The following is a 22,202-nucleotide window of genomic DNA, read 5'->3' as shown; positions in this document are numbered from 1 at the left end:
GTGGACTCCTTTTATTTCTCTTTCTTGCCTAACTGCTCTGGCTAGGACTTCCAGTATTATGTTGCATAGGAGTGGTAAGAGTGGGCATCCTTGTCTTTTTCCTCGTCTTGAAGGAAGAGCGTCCAGCCTTTCACCGTATGATGTCAGCTGTGGGTTTGCTGTGTATGACCTTTATTAGGCTGAGGTATATTCCTTCTATACCCAATCTGCTGAGAGTTTTGATCATGAAAGGATATTCTGTTTTGTCAGATGCTTTTCCTGCGTCTATTGAGAAGATCGTACGATCTTAATCTTTGATTCTATTCATGTGATGAATCGCACTTACTGATTCGCAGATACCGTGCCATCTTTACATCTCCAAAAGAAATCCCACTTGGTCATTGTGTAAATCCTTTAAACGTTGAATTTGGTTTGCTAGGATTTTGTGGAGAATTCTCGAATCTGTGTTCATCAGGCTGTGCTCCCCAGCCGGATGGTGCCACTGGCTGGACTCCGCTGAGGCTGGGCTGCCGCCTGGGATCGGGCGGTCCACTGGTTGAGCTCCACTCTTAGGCGACGCCTCTGTCTGGGATCCCTGGTGGAGCAGGGTCTCCAGCTTTACCTGGCGGTGGGTGGGGCTGCAGTCCAGGTGAGGCCACAGACTGTGTTCCGTGACTGGGCAGGGTTGCGGGCTGGGCCCCCTGCCTGCAGGAGGAAGCTTGCCGTGCTCAGCCCCAAGCACTGCGGGCTCGGCTGGAGGCTGCCTGGGGTCTTGGTTTGGGCTCCCTTGCAGACGGGGCTGGAAGCTATGCTCTGCAGCTGGGGCTGCCAGCCTGGTTCTCTGCCTCAGCTGGGCTCCAGGATGAGCGTCACAGCTGCCCAAGGTCTCTGGCTGGGCTTGCGGGTCAGGCAGGGCTGGAGGCTATGTCTAGCAGTTGAACGGAGCTGCTCACAAACTTTCACTCTCTTGGTGGGTTTAGAGGAGGGGCTCCGCCACTGGGACAGCCCGCCGGCTGTGCACCCAAACTGGGCAGAACTTCTACTAAGCTCTCTGGCTAGACAGGCCACCGGCTTGGGTCTGCAGATGGGCAGAGCTGCTGGCTGAGATCTAAGATCAGGCTAAAATCACTGCCAGCAGAAATTTGTCTGCCGAGATCTAGACGCTCGTTTCTGTGAGCCTGCTTCTCTCCTCCAGCTCTAGCTGTTCCCCCAGTTATTCCCATGAGGAGATACCTAAGTGGGTTTCCTGGGAAGCTTCCTGGATGCTGGGGAAGCTGGGTGTCTGCCCTGGGCTCTCCTTTTCCCCCTGGAGAAACTGTAGGCCAGGGGAGAACTGCTAGGTGTGATGGCATACTGACCTGAGGGAGGGGAGACTCAGTCACCCTTCTAATGCGTCTTTTCTTGGTTTCTGCGGTCCAGGAGGGTGTTTCAGCCTCACCCCTACGTCCTGGGATCTTCACGAGGGCGTCTTGTCTGTGGGCAGTGCTGTTTGCTCTTTCTGTGAGGGGGAATGAAATCATTTTGCCATTTTGCTCTGAAGCAGATTTTCATACCCAGGTCTCCCTAATCTGAAGTTCCATTACCAGGTGTTTCTCTATGCACTTATAGTGACGTATTGATTTCCTTAAGAGAATAATGTGATACCATCCAGGCGTGCCTAATGATAACAAAAGGTTCATGTAGAAAGTCTATGATTCTTAGTAAAACGCTTTCTCAAATTAAAGCGCTCAGATTTCAGTGAGAGAATATTGAATCAAAGGACTGAAAGGGCAGAAGAAATTGAACAACGGTTCAATTTTGTAATAGCTGTTATTTATCATTTTTATTAAACCTTGTATCAGCCACGTGCGTTGCATTGCCTGGGATACTCGTCACCGCTCTCTATGAATAAGAGAGGCGACAAGCCTTACTTCCATTTTTGGATTAAGAAAATGAGTTCAAGATAGCTAACATGCCTTGCCTCAAGCAGCAGAGAAAGTCAAAAAGGTCAGAGTAGAAATTCTGATTATCAAATCACTCTTAAATTCCTGACTCTTGGATCAAACCATCTCTCAGGTAAAGACAATTACTTTGTTATATTTATACATCCATCAGTCATTAAATATTTATTTCGTATCTGCTATATGATTAACAGTGAACTTTACGGTATGGGAAATGTACCCTGATTCTTCAGCGCAAGGAACTCACAGTAATTCAGCTTGGATAAAGAAGAATCTATAGTCTAATAATAAACCGCAGGAACACATCATTGAATACAGTGTGTGATTAACCGTGACAATGTGTGTTGGGCTTTGCATTAGTTCTTAAATATTTGGAGGAGGGGGTCGGGTCGGTAGATGTTGATTTTGGATGAAGTGTGTGTGGTTTGCAATTTGGTGGAAGGCATGTATTAAAAGCATACTATGCTTTTGGTTCATAACAGAGCTAATTCTAAGTGGAGTTGAGGAGGGTAAATACAGAGAAGTTGATTGTATCATGTCCACTTATGCCAGTGCCTTTATATCAGGAAAATGAGTTTGACCTGAAGATAGAAGCCACTGAACACATTTCTGAAGAGAATCATATGGTCAAAGTGGCAACTGAGCAAGGTTGTCAACTCTGCTAGAGTTGATGAGGAAAGATCTGGGTTCAGCAAAATCTAGCTGGCAAGCTTGTGCAGTAAACGGGTGTGAAGAAGTCTAGATTGGGACGGGAAATAAAAGGGCAGATGAATGAGAAATTCTGGAGAAAAAAAGCAGCAGGACGTCGTGCCTGACTCACTCTGGAGGATTAAGAGGAAGAGAAGTCATAGGTGACACTGTGGTGTCAGGCCTGAATGAGCTGATAAATAAAGGGGCATGTGACCGACCAGAGGTTTTTGGTGGTAAACATCTGATTTCCTTTTATGAGGTGATTGGAGATTACAGCACATTTTCATTTGCGAAGTGCTAAAGTTGAGGTCGTGAAAATTCCATCTGTACACATCCCCTGATCATCAGATTATAGGTCAAGAGCTCAGGTGAGAGGAGGGAATTTAGATACACATCGTTAATGTTCTGGTGGAGGTTTATAAATAGCACCTCTCTTCCCTGCTTGAGTTATGAATCAATGAAGACAGAAGTCGAAACTGGAAGGCAGATAGGAGAACAAAATATCGCCTTTATTTCTGGTACAGCTCATATGGAAGAATGTGATTCATAGCTATGGGCAAGTAGGCATTCTAACATTGAACTCTGGAGTTAGAGAGATGTACTCACCCCAGCGCAGGCAGTCTTGTACCATTTCAGGCCTCTTCGCATGGGTCTCTGCCCCTGTAAAACTTAAGACGTGGAGCAGCGCAGCAGAATTAATGTCCTCTGAGGTCAGGATGGCTCCCAAGAGAGAAAAGACATACAGTTGGGTTTTTTTCTTTCCAAACTCACCAATAAGATTAAGACACTACTCTTCTAGAATGAGGCTAAGAGTGTTTCCCTAACATGGTGCCTTCTACATGGAAGTAAATATCAGCTATGGGAAAGAACCATCTCTCCTTCTGCCCAGCCCATCACATTTAAGAGAACTCTGGGGCTTCCTTTGTGGCACAGTGGTTAAGAATCCACCTGCCAATGCAGGGGACACGGGTTCGAGCCCTGGTCCGGGAAGACCCCACATGCCGCAGAGCAACTAAGCCCGTGCGTCACAACTACTGAGCCTGCGCTCTAGAGCCTGCGAGCCACAACTACCGAGCCTGGGTGCCACAACTACTGAAGCCCGTGTGCCTAGAGCGTGTGCTCTGCAACAAAAGAAGCGATGAGAAGCCTGCACACCACAACAAAGAGTAGCCCCTGCTCACCGCAACTAGAGAGAGCCTGCACACAGCAACGAAGACCCAAAAATAAATAAATAAATAGATAAATAAATAAATAAACAAATTTATTAAGAAAAAAAAAGAGTACTCTGCATAGAAACGCACCTTCATGGGTTCAGAAAACATGTCTTTTCTATTTTTTATCCACAATCTGACTCAAGCATGGAACTTGGAAAATGTCTATTACCCAACAAATAGTTTTTGATTAAATGGGTAAATATAAAGTTGGCAGTTGAAGATGATGTAACTTGATGGATTTCCACTGGAGAGAGTGTAAGAGGAGAAGTGTGTAACCCCATGGAGTAAGCTTGCATGAGCTAGGTAGGAAATGGAAAAAGGCAGGGGAACTAAACAGGAAAACCTACTAAGACTCTGGATCTAGGGGGATGTCTGTTTCGGACGACGGCATGATGTATTGTAGTTTCAGAACACTTCCAATGATGTCATTCTCTATTTCTCATATTTTGGTCAGGTTGACAGCCATTCTGGGATTTGTGGTTTCAGGTATGTGGTAAATGAAAAGATGTTGAACAATGATTACTGTTTTACCTTCTGATCCCAGAAGCCATCAAAGACAATTTTCAGCCTTAACAAGGTGGTTGTGATGTGTTGTATTATATTATTTAGGACTCTTTTAGATGCAAGTAACAGAAACCAGTTCAAGTAATTGAAGCACAAGAGGGAATGGGATATGGATGTAGCCATGTCTTGAAGAACCATTTGTCAGGAATGCAATCTGGCCTTAGAAAGCAACACATGTCTGGAACTGGAAAGCTACAGGAAGCTAGGCCACATTCTCTCCATTTCTTATCTCTGTCTCTGTGTGACTCTATTATACTTCTATTCTTCCCTGTACTGGCCTTCGTTACACAATGCCTGAGTTTATACATCTCTTCCAATCAAGAGAAAAACTCAGACGAAGAATCAAATCTTTTAGTCACAATTCCAGGTAACAAATTTTAACCCCAAGCAGAATCCAGCCATGGCTTTCAGGTTCCTGCATAACTGAGTGGGTGAATGGTTTTGAGGAAGCAGAATTCCTGGAGATTTTAGTAACGATAAAAGGCTTCTAGACACACGCGTGCGTGCGCACACACACACACACATTCTATAAAGCATGAATCATTCAAGAAGTTGGAAAGAATAGAAAGAGTGAAATGTAGGCGGGAATAAGATAAAAATAACTAATGTTTCACAAATACATATTATGTGCCTTTAGCACTGTTCTAAGCACTAACTATATACTATCTCATTTAATCCTCATGGCGACTTTAGGAGGTTCTCACAATTAGGAAGAAACAGAGGCAAGTTGGAATTAAGTCCAAAGCATCAAAAGTTCAAAAGTCACATGGTAAGTGCCTGGAACATTTCAGATATCTTTGCATAAAAGCATTTAAATATTATTCCTATTTTTCAACCACTAAATGTTTTCTTTTCAGTTTGTTCCTAAGTATTGAATTTTCTTTGCTTACTGGGCAAAAGCAGAAGAAACCTCCACTGGTAGGAGGACTGATGATGGGTATTACTGGTTCTTTGGGATACCCGTGGGATAATGATGTTCACTTTGATGTTGGCTTATCCAGCTGTGGGGAGATGTTAAGAATGGAAGTGTAATTCGCCAGGTTCTCTCTCACCACTGGAACATCCTGCCAATAGTAAGGCAATTCACCTCAAATTACAAACCTCACTTCCACAGTCCTGCCCTAAGGCCGTAGCTAGTAAAAAACGATTTTACTTCTAATTGACAATTCTACATTCCTTTTGGTTTCTTGCTTTCAGGACTTGTTTTTAGTAGGGGTGAAGGGGTGAGCAGTGGACAGAATGACAGGGAAATTTGGATGGATTATGAATTTTAATTGAAAATTTTAACAGACACAAGACATGAAGTTTAGAATGTTTGAAAATCATAATTATATTTAATTATATATAAATTATGTTTATATATAAAATTACATATGTATATATTTAATAAGCAAATATTATTTTTCCGCATCCATGGACCATCCACCAAAACTGAGTTTCTACTGGGACTCAGTGAAAACCCACCAAATCTCAAGGAATCAATATCTTGGAGATTATGATAATAAGGTAATAAAATTAGAAAATTTTAATAAATCTAATAATTTTTAAATTATTTTTATTTTATTATTAGATTTATTTTAATAAATCTAATAATTTTTAATTATCTAATAATAAAAAGATAGCTTTAAAAAGTCTGTATATCTGTAATATTAAAAAGAGACTGTAAGAAACTCTTAAGTAAAAATATTTTACAGAATACTTTGAACTACATGGTAATGAAGAGCAAAAACAAGCCAGGAGTTTTAGGTGACAGGTAAAGCATTCTAAGAGGGAAATTTGGAAGGCAAGAAGCATGGAGATGCAGATGTAGGGGGAAAATAATAACAATAATAACAGCACAACAGCACCAAAACCAGGACAGAGACTGCCCAGGTTGATCAAGATGAAGGATCATGAACTGAGAAACCGCTTACTAGTATTTTTAAACGACAATAGTTTTGAATAAATTAACTGCCATCATGCAATAAGAATGTGTTCCATTCAAATTGGTTTTTAGAATGGAAGGGGGGTTATTTTACAGGAAATTAAATTGATATTGAGGAACTGTGATAGAAATGCATGTACCAATGAAATAATTGTCAGTGCGTGCTGTAAGTTACCACAGATTTCTTAGTTATTTATGCATCTGAGATCCGTAAAAGAGAGAGTAAAAAGTAAAGAAGAATAAGGATGGTTAGCTTACCATGTTAGCAAGAGAAGTCCCTCTCACCCATGGATTACTGCAATCCCCTGCTTCATTCCAGGGAGTTCAGTCCTGTTTTCTAGATTTCAGAGAACAAACTTTCTCACTTCTCACCTTGCCTGGCAGAACTTTTGACCTAATAATCGGAAGTTTCCAGGTAGTATAATTTTCAAATACCAATATCACATGAATCATAAGATAGTCTCCACAATTTACATTTAAAAATGAAGCATGAAAAGAAGCCTTGAGATGGGCTTATTAACCTTTCAGCTATATAAGATAAATATGGCAATGGGAGATCATTCCAGAGACTTTCATTTCAGTTCCAATATGAATATGGATTTTAAATTACTGCTTATCCTATAAACTCTTTTTCCTTCATTGACCAAGTATGAGTCTTATCTGCAACATACCAATGCAAAAGTAATTTATACTTTTAAACTGGACATATACCATGACAACCCTGGTCTGTTCTATACAACATTTGCTATCTTAGATGGATTTTCCGTCTTTTTATCTGGAAAGCCAGCAGACCGAGAAGATGGTGGACTAGTGTCCCAAAGAGTCATCTTACCTGAGTTAGCAGGCAGCCTTCTTTTATAGTAAAAGGGGAGAGAGTGTTGCAGGTTGTGACACACCTCTTGCTGCAGGAATCCTTTGTTCTTGCAGCCATCCATGTGGGGCCTGTCACAAGCTTCCTATAAAACTCCAGCGAGACAAATGTTGTTCTCTGTTCTGCAACTTTGTATCTCTATATGAATGGAAAAGTGTTATTTCTTTAAAGATCAGCGCCTTGAGAATGGGCTATCCTGTATATTTCAGGCTTTAGGCAACATTCTTTTACAAAACGTGCAGAGCCAGCGTGACTAAGCATAGGCTACAGAGCACAAGTGTAACGGATGGGGCTAAAGGAACAGATCCAATATGGAGTCAGGTTTGTTCTTCTCTGTTACAGGACCTCAGGTGGTGTTCGTGGCAGGTATAAAGGCATAAAGCCAGAGAAGGAGGCAAAGGCCAGGTCATTTGGGATCACATAGGCCTTGGTGAGCAATCTTTATAGGATTCCTTGGGGGGTAAGCAAGGGGCAGCCTTCACAAAACCCTATAGTGCGTAGAGACTGGATTCTAGAGGACCAGTGTGTAAGAAGGGTCATAATAAAAAGGTGGTGACAGTGTTCTAGACAAGACGTGACAAGAACCAAACCAGGGCTATGGACATAGAGACTGAGATAAGGGATGTATTGGTTTCCTAGTTTTTGTCATCACATCTCTGACTGTGACTCTCCTGTCTCCCTCTTATAATGACTGTGATCACGTTGGGGTTGGCTCACCGAGATAATACCATCCTGTGTCATTAGCCTCATCCCCAAACCCTTAACTGAATCACATCTACAAAGTCCCTTTTGCCATGTAAGGTGATATATCCACTGGTTTGAGGGATAAGAATGGAAGCATCTTTGACGGGTCGTTATTCTGTCTACCACACAGGACATGTTGAAAAAATATTTAGGAGGACTCGGTAGTTTACGAAGATGCTGTGGGATGAGTGAAAGAGAAAGTAAAACATGCCCGGCTGTTTACCAGGCTGACTTTAAGAAAAGAGGTGTCATCAACTGTGATGACGTATGCTGGAGGAGAAACCGTTCAGGTGTGAGGGTTACCATTCAGGTGTGAGGTGAGGGGCACGTAGAGATGGGGGTGCCTGTGGAACTTCAAGCCAACAGGAGACGTTTAGCTATCCAGCAGGTATGTTGCTATGTGAACCTGAAGCATGGATGAAAACCGTGTTGGAAGTTTAGATTTGGATGTTTCCAGCCTTTAGGGAGCAGAGTTGAAGCCGTGTTGGACGAAAACACACGGGGAGAAATTGAGAGTGGGGAGAACCACAGGGAGCCGCCATTAGGGGTGTTTGGAAGAGCAGCCCTCAACGTTGACCAAGGAGGATTTGTCAGAAAATTGGTAAAGGGAATATTTCAAGAACCAAGGCAACAGAGCAGACTGTGCCCCTCAAAGTCCCGCTAGGGATTACTGCATTTCACAGTAGCAGAGAGGAGTGAATAAATAGGACTCCGCACTGCTCACCAAAATCAGAGTGACTGTGCTTTTATGTGAGTCATAGGTTCACATTTTTTCCATAGGGTTTTATTTAAATAAGGGGCTTTTTAATAAAATTGTACTTAAAATATGAAAATCTCCAGAGTAGAGAAGTTGGGGTAGAGCGAATGATGGACGTCACATGGTCGCTTGGTAGAGCATAGGGTGAATGTGGCCAAAACCATACAGCTGTGATTGCGTTTATCCATCTGTGTAACTAACAACTCGTGTTGTCGGTTCCCTATGTTCTCACAGCATCTTGTACATAGCTTGATCATGGCTCCTTCCATATTCCATTTTCATTTTTGTTTTAACTTCTCTGTATCCCCCTCTAGATTATGAATACACTAAGGATCTCCCCAGTGGCTTTCATCTTTGTATTGCAAGTGTAAAAAAATGCAGAAAAATGTATTCCCTAGACTTCATCATAAGGAGAAATTTTGCCTGGATTTAGGTAAAGAGAGAGACCTCAAAAGCGTGCTTAAATAAAATATGATGCTTTGTGGGAGAAAGAGAGAGAGATTGTTTTTTCCTGAGAAGAAAGGAGAGGAAAAGGAAGAATGAATGAAGAATAAAAAGAAAGGCAGCAAAGAGAAGGCAGGAGATCTTAAGATGCAACTCCGGTCCATAAGTTGTCAATCATGTTTCTACGCTTATAAATCCTATCCTTTAAATTAATAACTGATAAAGGTTATGAATTTGGGGCTGAGCTAACATAGAGCAAAACAGAGACAGTGTGGATAGAGGAGGTATTTGGCAAAAGTGCCATGGAAATGTAATATCTGGGAGTTTGAAGAGATCACGAAGAGGCTTTGAGCTTTAACTAGCAAAGGGATTTTTTTTTTTTTTTTTTGCAGTACGCGGGCCTCTCACTGTTGTGGCCTCTCCCGTTGCAGAGCACAGGCTCCGGACGCGCAGACCCAGCGGCCATGGCTCACGGGTCCAGCTGCTCCGCGGCATGTGGGATCTTCCCGGACGGGGGCACGAACCCGCATCCCCTGCATCGGCAGGCGGACTCTCAACCACTGCACCACCAGGGAAGCCCAGCAAAGGGTTTTTGAAATAGAATATTTTAGAACAGTGCTGCCCAATAGAAACATCATGTGAATCACAAAAGACAAGCCACACAGGTAATTTTCAATGTTCTTGTAGTCACATTAAAAAAGTAAAAATAAGTAGTAGACTTAATTTTAATAATATGTTTTATTTGACAAAATATATCCAACATATTTTCATATAAGCATGTAATTAACATAAAAATTATTAATGTACTGTGTCACATTCCTTTTCTGATACTAAGTCTTCAAAAATTGGTGCACATTTTGTATTTATGTTTGAATTTGAACTAGCCATGTTCAAGGACTCCATATGTGGCCAGTGGCTTCTATACTGGACCTCAAAACTGTAGATTTCCATAGTCCAGGTAACCTGCAGCTGATAGTAAGAGTTCATTTTTCAGTGCTCCCCTGGGATTGTGGAACTTGGACCAAATATGGAAGTACATCTTGGATAACGCTTAACCAGTAATACATTCTCCCTATAGCCGCCTAACTGTTGGATGCGTATAAGTTAGGACTCAACAGAGTATCAGTGAACACAGTTTCTTGAGTAGGAAGAAAATGGTTAAGCGTCAGGTCTTCAATGCATTCTCTTCCTTTACCTGGAAAATGCCTCCAAGAACGAACGAAGGTGACCCAGTCAATCTTCTTATAGACATTCTAATTACAGAACTCCTCGGGAAAGCACTAATGCATTCAGTAGTGGGAGAGTCTTTTATCTATGGAATACTTTGAGCTGATGCACCTGGTCTGTCCATGATCGCTTATGATGGTCTGTGGATTGCGGGGGGGGGCGGGGAATGAAATCTATGGATGTGTGGCCATGGCCTTCTAGGAAATGTCATGAAAGCTATTTGGTATTAAAGTGAAGGAATTTCAGGATTAAAATAGATCCCCTCTGTGTAGGTACTGTAGTCACATACATTATTAGTGATCTCATACATTCATCAGGGCTGGAAGGTATTGATGTGATAAGAAAGAATCAGGGGACCTGCACTAGGGATTCTAGATTTCTCTTTGCTTTGCCTGTTCCATGGATTAATTTTAAACTCAAAATCATTACTAAAGTTTGAAACTCTGGTTCAAGTGAGTCTGGTTTGATGATTCAGTCCTTGGCATTTTTTCATTAAGAGATTGGAATATTTAACGTGAAGATGAGGTCTGTAAAGATACACTTAACGATCTGGTTGCCAATATAGCCCTGATAATTGAGCAGGTACTCCAATGCTTAGCAAAGATTACGTGATCTAGAGTGGTTCTAGATGGTAGCCCCCAGCCATATGTGACTAGTTACACTTTAATTAATTAAAATTAAATAAAAGTTCAGATCCTTACTTGGATGAGCTACACTTAAAATGTTCAGTAGTCACATATGGCTAGTAGCTATTCTATGGACCAGATGAATATTGAACATTCCCTTCACGGCAGAAAGTTCTACTGAACAGCCTTGCTCTATACATTAGAGATTTTATTGGGAAATAGAACGTCGCAGACTAGAGAGAGACTTGGGTTTGAGTCAGAACATTTCAATAAAATAAGACAGACATATCAGGCATGCAACTAGGAAAAGAATTTGCTTAGGTCTTTTTTTTTTTTTTTTCTGCTAAAAGCTTTATTGTTTCCATTTGGTCCAAGGCTTGGGAGAGGGCTCCAGGGTAGTTAGAAAGCTGCCTAGTGGCTGCAGAGAGGGGCTTCGGGCAGAAACCCTGACACCAGAGGGGCTCCTCAAAGGCTGTTGGGCTTTGGAGGCTCCTAGCTGTCCTTGAGGCTGTCTTTCCAAGTGATGCTCGCCCAGCCCAGCCTGGGGACCAGCCGGCCTGCGGAGGTCGGTCAGGTGGTTGCCATCTTCTTGATAAGTTTCACCTGCTCCTCCAGGAAGCGGCTCTCCCGGAAGTCACAGGCGGGGTCTGCAGGCGGAACCCACAGCGTGCAGCTCTAAAAGGGCTAAGCTCGGGTTCTTTGCCGTGAGCATGGTGACTTCCACAGCACCCTGTGTTTCGCCCCACTCATCTTGGGACTGCTTCTGCACATCCTGGAAGAGGGCGCAGCCGCCGCGCTGGTTTTGCATTTTCAAGAGACGCTGGACGCCCTCTCGCTTCTCCTCGGCCATTTCGCGGGAAAAAAAAGTGGTCCACGCCGGCAAGAGCCACATGGTCGTGGTCGAAATAGAAGCCCAGAGAGAGGTAGGTGTAGGGGGCCCGCAAATGCCTGTTGACCAGGTGGTTGACGACAGTCTCCACCTCAGTGAAATAATTCTGATGAATCTGGGAGCTCATGGTTGATCGGTAATCAGGAGTTAAGATCGAAAAATGGTGTTGGCAGGTCCTGGTGGCCGAGGGTAGATGAGTGGCTGATTCGAAAGGTTGAGACTGGAAAAAAGGTTGGAGGGTGGGCAGAGACTGAAGCAAGGGGCGTCCCTGGGTCTGGTGCATCTAAACACTGTTGAAGCAAGAGACAGATCTGTAGGACCATCGAGTGCACTGCCACTTAGGTCTTGAGAGGTGAAGGAGAGTGGAGAAGAGGAGAGAGTTTTAATGGGGAGAGACAGGGAGCTAGAGAGACGGGAGAAGGCTGTACATTCTGCCATATAATTCTATACTTGGGAGTGTACAGTATTTTTAATAGCATTACTAAACTTGAGAATAGGCAGATGTGTGTGTGTGTGTGTGTGTGTGTGTGTGTGTGTGTGTGTGTATCTTCTGTTAAAGGAGCTAAGTTTAAGATATGGATGGGTATGGAAAAAGATGACTTCAAGATAAAGTAGGGCTCTGGAATCATATAAATTGTGAGAAAGGCTTTGACTTTGCCAGTATTTTAAAATTTGCAATTCAAGCCATATATCTAGGTCCCAAAGAGAGATAGGGAAGATGCAGTTAGTATTTTGATTATATCAGTACAACATGATGTCTGACAATAAATAGATCCTCAATAAAATGGTTGAATGAATGAATGAATATCCAGTGCCAACTGCCTTTCTTGAAGCAACTTTTGTTCGGAGACAACTCTTGGGGTATGGGAGGTCGATACAGCATAATCTTTGACTTGCTTTGAGTTTGCAATGACGATGTGAATTTGGATCACTGGCAGTTCAGATCGAAGTATACTCTTAGAAGCTAAAAGTAGACTAGGTTGGGCTGGAGGCCCCTTAACTTTTGAAAGGCTGTAGTGTTTATTTAGATTTATTGCTACACTCAAAACTCCGAAGTAACTAAGTAGACACCGATCTGCAGCACATTGCTACCTAGAGAATAAATCTTGTAACTTGAAAAGGGTTTTGCAGACACCATCAAGTTGAAAAAACACCAAAAGTAGATGATACGAAGATATTAACCTTTTTGACTCATTCTAATAAAGACAATTCTAGAAGTGCATCTCGGTTTCGATCCCAGCAAACCAGTCCTGAGATGTGGCTCTGGTGCCAAAATTGTCTTGTCTGGAAACTGGTTTAGATTCAGTATTACTGAACTGTATAAAAAAAGACTTCATTAAGTCGGCTTTCATTCTATTTATGCCTTTGTCATTTCTTTCAGTGTTGAAGTGAAAATAACACAAAAGAAATCATTGCTGAGAGGCCTAGAATTTATCTTCAATTATTTATTGTGATACTCCTCTCTCCACCCACCATTACACTCTAACATGTCAAGTATCAGTTAAAGACATGTTTAAGACCCTGTAATTCTCAGCATGGTAACTGTTTTGACTATATTTAATGGCCAGCACTTACTCCAAATGAGTTAAAGCATATTATTGTGTAAGCATTTATTTTCCCGACTTTTCTGCCTTGGTAAAACATTTTCCTGTTTCTCCACTGCTTTTCTATTCTCTTGTAAGTTTAAATAACAGTATGTAACTAGCTAATGAATAGGATTAGATACCAGGTAGATACTTATCAACCTGCGCCAACCAGGTTGATACACATGAGAAATTACCACGAAACTGACAAATGGATAAAGGCACATAGACACATCAGACACCCTGGCCTCACATTTTTTCCACATGTTCATGACGATGTGAGACATTTCCCCTTCGACCCAGCCCCTCAACCTGGATTTCCCTCTCTTAGAGAATGGTATCACCATTTACCTCATTGCTCAAGTCAGAAATTTGGCTGTCATTCTCAACTATCACCCCACTCTATCTTATCTACACACATTACATTTGGTGAATTTAGAATCTAATTGTATAGCATACATGATAATTGGGGTGAAGCTTAGTTCTTCCCCTTCACTCCCTGCTGGAATTATCTAGATTTTCTGCGTGAGTATGTGTCATCTACAGATGATTAATTGTATAGACTTTAGTTTTTCTTTCAGTCACAGACTTTTCTATTCCACACTTGAATCAGTCATGATCTTGACTTTGTAAAATCTTACTGTGTTTAATAGCCTTTAGTTATTGAATAAGAAGGGAAATAGGGATTTGGATGTATTAAAATACTGGCTTCTGCCAGTTTTCTTAATTTGTCTTCTAAAGAACTTTGATGAGAGGCTGGCTATCTGTATCAAATGTAGAATAAAACTGAGAGTTAGCCTTCCTATAAGTAAATATAAATGTTTATGCAGTTACATCACCCATACAGCAGCTATTGTTAAGAAAACACTCCACCATCTTGTCAGTTATCTCTATAAGAGTCAGAGAAAAGTATGTTCGTAGCACTATTGGGTTAGTTGGCCAGTTACAATTACTACATATATTAGCTCTGTGTCATTTACTGAAATAAATGTCAAGGGAAATTAAGAGAAAATAATAAACGTAATATGTGCATATAAGGAGCTACAGTCTAATGCAAGGGACAGTACAAAAAGATTTTAAATAAGTAAAATTCATAGTCAACTAAGGTTATAAAATTACATATTCAAAACTTGAGTATCAAGATAATGATATTTTTTAGAGTATCATTGAAATGGTTTATAATAGGAGACAACTGGCAATGGCACAATAAGTGAATAAATGGGATAGAACATAAGCATTAAAAATGTTGCTTTCCAAAAATGTTTAAAACAGGAGAAACGCTCACAGTATTACGTTGAGTAACATTAATCTATGACTCAAATACACAGTGAAAAAATTGAGCCTATGCAGCGGCCAGAGTTCACCTTTCACTCTTACGTAAAAAAACAAATCTCTTTTGCAGCTCAGTTCTTACAGTTGTGTTTGCTCTACCCCTTCTTGTTGGTAGCATCTATTATTATCTATCTCTCATCAGTTTGTGAAATCTTTGGTGCGTGGCATGTATTCATCGGAGTAGGCTATTGTGCACTACAGTAATCAACGACACACAAGTCCTATTAACTTATAACCATAAATGTTTATTTTTCTCATGTTAATATCCTTCACCGGTTCACGTTGACTCTGTTCCTTGTATTTCCTTTAGAACTTAGGGTAATGGAACCATCTCTAGCTGGAAGGAGAAAAGAGGCATGGCAAACCACAAATAGGCTCTTAAAACCTCTACATCTCTTTAACTCACACCACTTCACACACATTTATTTGGCCAAAGCACGTCTAGGTTCAGCAGAGTGGGGATGTTGAAGCATCCCTCCAAGAGGGTCACTCAAAGAAGGGAAGTAGTAACATTTGATCTAACAGCAAGCAATGATCCTCAGCTCTCATTTTGTCCACTATCTCACATTAATTAACTTTTGCCACTACTCCACTTTACTTACCCATACTCATGTCACATCCTAGACTATGGTTTTGGTCTCTCAAAGGAGCTCAAACCCTATCTCCCCACAGAACCTCTTGACTCCTTATTGCAGAAGAGGTAGGAATAGTCCACTTAATGTGCTTTTAGGAGATGTGTTGCTCAAAGCCAAAGAGGCCTTATCATCCACTTGAAAATGGGTAGGGGCTTTCTCTGTGCAGGGCCGGAGTGGTCTGGTACTGTCGGTAGCTGGGAGCATCCTCTTTCTCATTTAGACCATTTATATTTGCCATCTCTCTCTTTTGAATTCCTTCCAACATAATCAGGTAGGATGGGTGAGTGGAATGGGGATGGGATCAGTTAATAACTCAATAAAAATTGAGGTAACTATTCTATGTCTCTTGGATATCTTGACCACTCTTCTTTCTGAAATGGTGACCTTTACTTGCATTGAATATCCAAGATATGTGGCCATTATTTGGGCTTTGGTCTAGAAACAGAAAGAAATTTTCAATTTAGCGCTTCAGCTCCAGAGCTTTTCACCTTAAACACAGAGTAGTTCCTCTCTAAAGCCTAATGATTTTCTCTGGGTTGTGAGACTATATATGAGTTTCTATTTCTTTTAGTTTTTTGTTTTCTATATTTTCCAAATATTTACTTTACAATAAGCACATCATTACTTTTACATTTAGAAAAAAATACAATAAACTTATTTTCAAAAACAACATAAAAATTAAGAGTCCTGCATGAGGAGAGTGACTTCAAGGAAATCAGGGATAATTCCATGTCACTTGAGAACATTTGTAATATCTTGTTCATTTTTATATTTCTTATAGTTCCCAGTGTTGAAAGATGTGTGTGACCCTTATGGTGGTATTAGTTTTAGGAACAGATTTATATCCAGATCTACACTAGACAAATCAACCTTTGTGTGTGTGTGCGCTTCTGGGCACAAAGATGAACAGAGAAGGCATCCCAAGGGGTAAAGATACTGCAGAAGTTCTAGGGCTTTAGACCCCTACTGCAATATAAAACTCTTGTGAGTTACCCTGAACCAGAAAGACAGAGAACGTTTTAGATGGATTTTCTCCATCTAAACCATCTATGTTCTAAGAACCTAGAAGCAAAAAGTAGACCACATGTTCTATCTTGTTCTTTCCTTGCTGAAGCACAAGTATGTTTAAGAATTTCTAATTTAGAGCACACCCACCAGTAAGCAAAGGAGAATGCAGGAACAAGATACAAAGCCTTGGTTGAGTGTTTGAACATTTTCTTAGGTATAGAGAAGCTCTCTGCTTTTGGATCTATTTACCTAATGTTAGATGGGGAGATTTTGAGTCAGTAGAGTTAAAGACCTGAAGAGAGACCAAAGAGAAAGGGAGGGATAGAGGAAAAGTAGAGAGACAGACAGAGAGAGGCAGAGATTGACTGACTGATTTTCTCAAGGGGTTTAGGTCATGGAACATTATTCTATGATCCCAGGAAGAAAAGATCTGGAAAAGGTACATTCACATGCATTCACTGACAAAGTGTCCAACAGAGTCTCCTAGGATCTGACCATTTCATAGTACCACTCTTTGTCTTCGGTGAAGAAAAGTGAAGCTTGCTGGGAGCGTTCCGAGCCAACACTTGACACCATTGCAGGAGCTAGTCACTGAATGTAGAAATGAAGAGATGGATGTTGGATGGATGAATCTTCTAATGTTTCAAATGGATTGGAGAGAGAGACAATTTTTGGCCTTTATTCATCACTATATTAAGTCTTTACCCCAACCAACTGGAAGATTGATCATCAAATTTTCATGCATTTGTTTTATGAATAATATTTAAAAATTCTAATGTGTAACAGATCTTCTAAGAAATGTATATCCGGATTATCATATTAATAGTCACAAAATGGACAAAGCTAACACTTCAAATGTACAATCCTCTATCATACTGACGGCTTTATTAACTACTATTTGCATTATTTTACAAACAGCTTTTAGGGATGTTGTGGTTTACTGGAGCAGTACATTTGTATCACCGTGACTTTTCTGGCTGTTACAAAATTCCTTTTTGAGAATACCTCAGAAGATATTTCTGAATTGAAAACTTCAGGTCAAATTCTGAAAATTAAAACAATCCCAAACTCAAACCTGACCGTGTAAGAAGCAAGTAAAGTTCAATATAAGAAGAAAAGTTAAAGCAATCTCCAGTAGTTTAAAAGAAAAAAAAGGATTTTTGTATAAGAAGATAATTCTTTACCACCTTAATCCATTATTAAAGGTGACCATTCATCCTTAATAATCAGATCAATTTGTGCTGAAAATTTAGTTCTGTATGTGTGAGTTGCAAGTGATCTCATTAGTGTTCTACTATATCAAGTTTGATAAAATCCCCAATCCATTTCAGTTAAGTTTCTATTGATCCAGTTAAGAGATCAATCTGGACTTGTTCAGTTCTTTTGTCAAGGGATTTCATCTGGCTTGAGTTTAAAGTTATGAAATAAACATGATTTAGAAATGTAAGATGGAATGAAAAACAGTCCAGCTGAGTGTTGCCAATTACCTGAACTCAAGTTTTCGCATTTGAGCATCTGATAGGGCATTGGCACTTAGAAATGGACTAGAAAACCAATAGGACAAAGAAGACGGAGTGCCTTTCAAAGTAATGAAGGTCTTACCTTCCCTCACTTCCACTAGTGATTAGGTTTCTGCGTCACTGAACAATGTGAAATCTATTTGTCAATAAAATAGGATTTTACTTTTATTCTTTAGTATGTTGTTTTACGTCTATTGATACTGACTTTCATTAACTCAATGCTTCCTTCATATCTATTTTTCAGTTTCTCATTATTTTCTGCATTTTACCCTAAGTTTTCTGAGGAGAGAATGAATGGATTTTAAAATGTGTGAAGATCTTGGGGACACGGACAAGAGTTTCACGTGATAACCATTTTCCTGACACCTTCTTCCCTTCGGGAACAGTTTTAGGAGTGGTGCTGAAACAGAGAACTGCCCGGAAGCACTTCTCTTTCATACGATTTCTCTTCTCATATTCGCAGAATAGGCGAGGATCTCCTTTTAGCAGGAAGCGTCTTTAAGACCTTGTGTTCCACCTGGTAAAGAATAGGTACATAGGTATGCAGTGATTCTGCATGTATCACGTTGTCAGGGAAGTTCACTGTCCTTTTCTCTTGGGGGTACCTTCTTGAGGACAAAGAGATTTGAAGGTAGAGACTGAACATATGCCAACAAGTCAGAGACTATAATTGGTGGTCCCCATGGTATGTCATGCCACTGTACCCATCAGCTTTCAGTTAGGAGAACAGAGCCACTCTAAGTTCCATGGGAATAAAAGATGTATTAGGTTTTGTGGAAGAAATTAGACTATAGACGAATGTGGGAGCTTGCTGAGGAAGTGATGCTCTGGAAGGGTGATGTTGGAGGATTAGAGAAGCAGTTACTAAAAAATCACAGAAGTGCTAGCACAGGCAGACAAATAGAATCTTGTGGGAATATCCAAGAAACTAAGCCCTCGTGGTAGTGCAAGTGGGACCAGAAGTACACTCACACACTCTCCCACAGGTTCTAACAGCATCAGACAGAGGAGGAAAAAGTGATGAGGAAAGCCAAGGCCGTGGGCAAGGAATCAAGTAAGAGGCGCCCTTTCATCACATTTTTATTTCAGTTGTTGTTATTATTAAATAATTATTAAAGGTAAATTTTAAAGACCTCCGTTCTGGTCATTTCTCACAATTGTTGGTTTACTAGGTGAAAGGCAACAGGCTACTTAAAAAGTTTCACCCTGACACACATAGAAGATTTGGGGGTTCAACTTGTTTCATTTTATAGGTGAGCATGCTGAGACCTAGAGAGTTAAAAGAGATTCATTCAGAATGACCCAGTCAAGATAGAGTTCTGTCAGCCAACTCCTACCTCAGCGCTCTTCCTGTATACATGACTCCTCCTTGAAGAGATATTTTGATTTAAACTGCGGTCAGGTCTCACACTTTAAAAGCCTAATAAGATCACTTCTGGGATTTCCCTGGTGGCGCAGTGGTTAAGAATCCACCTGCCAAGGCAGGGGACACGTGTTCAAGCCCTGGTCCGGGAAGATCCCACATGCCGCGGAGCAACTAAGCCCGTGCGCCACAACTACTGAGCCGGCACTCTAGAGCCCGTGAGCCACAACTACTGAGCCCACGTGCCACAACTACTGAAACCTGCACGCCTAGAGCCCATGCTCTGCAACAAGAGAAGCCACCGCAATGAGAAGCCCGTGCACCGCAACTAGAGAAAGCCTGCTCGCAGCAGTAAGACCCAATGCAGCCAAAAATAAATAAATAAATAAAACAATAATAAATAAATAAATAAATAAAACTCTAATAAGATCACTTCTAATTCACACATATAGAACTAAATTTTCAGCACAGATCTGATTACTAAGGATGATCCTGTAACTGGCCTTATTGACATTGACCTTGGCAAATCCACTTTTCAAGCTTAGTGCCAAGAGGCAGCATGGTCTCCTGCTTCCATAGAGGCCATTTGAAAGAGGTGGGTAACAAAATTTACTGTATTCTTACAAGATAAGAATATTCATCTCTAACCATTTTCACCCAGCGATTCTGAGAACCTATTCTATGCCATGTCCTGTATTAGGCAATAAGAAGAGGTGCAAGAACGATTAGAGATGACCCCTCTGCTTTAGGATGATGTACGGTTCAGGTAATCCTACACTGATCCGTTCTATTTTCTTGGGTTATATTCAGCTACCTTTACATCAGCTTTTTAACGATTGAAAATGCTTGCTCATGGGGCTTCCCTGGTGGCGCGGTGGTTAAGAATCCACCTGCCAATGCAGGGGATGCAGGTTTGAGCCCTGGTCTGGGAAGATCCCACACGCTGCAGAGCAGCTAAGCCCATGCGCCACAACTACTGAGGCTGCACTCTAGAGCCTGCGTGTTACAACTACTGAAGCCCGTGTGCCTAGAGCCCGTGCTTCACAACGAGAGAAGCCACCACAATGAGAAGCCCGTGCACTGCAACGAAGAGTAGCCCTTGCTTGCCGCAACGAGAGAAAGCCTGCATGCAGCAGCGAAGCCTCAATGCAGCCAAAAATAAATAAATAAACTTAAAAAAGAAAATGTTTGCCAGAGACTTCCCTGGTGGTCCAGTGGTAAAGAATCCACCTTCCAATGCAGGGGACGCGGGTTTGATGCCTGGTCAGGGATCTAAGATCCTACATGCTACAGGGCAACTAAGCCCACGTGCCGCAATTACTGAGCTTTTGCGCCTCCACTAGAGAGCCCTTGTGCTGCAAACTACAGAGCCCACGTGCCCTGGAGCCTGCACGCCACAACTAGGGAAGAGAAAACCCGCACGCCACAACTAGAGAGAGGCCCGCTAGAGGGAAGCCTGCACGCCACAACGAACAGCCTGCGTGCCGCAACTAAGACCCGACACAGCCAAAAAAAAAAAAAAAAAAAATAAGTAAATAATAAATCTTAAAAAATAAAAGAAAATGCTTGCTAAATTGGATAGCTTATTCATTCACCTCAAATTTGTTCTGGTAGGTAGAAAATATAAAGGGGTTAAATAAAGTATTATTGTCAAAGATACAAAAATATAGGGGGAAAAAACCTTACAGTTATTGCAGACTATGTTTTTGGCCTAAGAAAACTACATCCTTGAAAATGGGAACACATTCTAAACCAAAATTTACCCTAAAATTTTACAATGTAAGATCCAGCTCTGCTGGTGCAGTAGTAATGAAAATCAGAATACTTAGACGTCTGTACCATTTAATACTTGTTTTGTTTTCCATTTTCGTGAGATTTCTAAGATGGCTTGAACAGATTACAACCAAATTTAGTTGTGCGTGTTGATTTTTCACAAACGCTCTGTTTATGTCATGTACAATTTGCTGATGCCATTAATTAATGGTCATAGCAACTCTTGCGAGCTTAATCTTCAAAACAATTTATTGTTTGTGCAGTTTATAGCCAATGCTGCAGGAGAGATTTTTCTTTTTGTACATTTAAAAATCCCAGAGAAATTAACTTTCTCCTTCAGGGCGCTAGGCTGTTCCTTCTCTGACTTTCTGGAAGTGGTTGGTAGGAATGAATTATTGTCAGCCTCTCAATAAGCTACTGAAGATGGAATCTGCTTTTCAGGAGAATAGTGGCCATTCTATCCTCCTGTTTCTTACGCCAAGAGGCTGAGAGCAAAAGTACATCTGGGCAAATGAAAATATAACTGATGGAAGAGATAGAGCATCGATTTCTAGGATACAGTTATTAAAGAATGAATGAGTGGAGGGGAAGGGTGATGAATGTGTGCTGAACACACACAGCATTTCTGCTCCGGGTTGTGTTGTGTGAGCTCGGCCTGATTTCTTCTGCTTCAGGTGGCTGAAAGCCCTCCACAACACCCGTGTGTTCTTGTCTGTTCTGCCAACTCCACTTCTACTGCGTGTGCTTTCTTATCTGCTGTGACAACTAAGTTAGTCTCCTCTGTTCCAGCCTAATGGAGGGCTCTTACAAGCACAGAGATGCAACCTGAATCCAGGCCTGAAGTGGGTACCAAGGGTTTAGCTGCCTTGTATCACGTGGAAAGCACAGGGAGAAAAGGTGGGAGAGGCTCCCAGTGGCCGAGTCCCTCCTCTTTCCTCTATGACAGTGTTCCCTCAACAAGAGGAAGAAGCAGGCCTTACTCTGCTTCATGTCAGTTGGTTTTGGGAGATCTCCTCCCTGTTTAGTTCCTTCATAGATTTCATTGATGTTTTTTTAACCGTACTTCCTAGGGGAGAAGGAAAACCAATTTTGATTTGCCCCAGGTCTGATACTTCTGCC

The 22,202-nt window shown here is 41.3% G+C and overlaps 1 pseudogene across 1 annotated transcript; it reads right to left on the bottom strand.

Annotated features, from left to right (window-relative positions):
- Nucleotides 1–11,332: 11,332 nt before the first annotated feature.
- LOC309822323 (ferritin light chain-like) lies at nt 11,333–11,996 on the bottom strand (annotated as a pseudogene). Its single transcript has one exon. The product of its transcript is annotated as a ferritin light chain-like (transcript).
- Between the last annotated feature and the right edge of the window lie 10,206 nt (nt 11,997–22,202).

This window comes from Grampus griseus (genome assembly GCF_964374135.1).
Source record: "Grampus griseus genome assembly, chromosome: 4".
Lineage (NCBI taxonomy): Eukaryota > Metazoa > Chordata > Mammalia > Artiodactyla > Delphinidae > Grampus > Grampus griseus.
The sequence above is the reverse complement of the archived record's forward strand: the minus strand, read 5'-3'. Positions and strand labels throughout refer to the sequence as shown.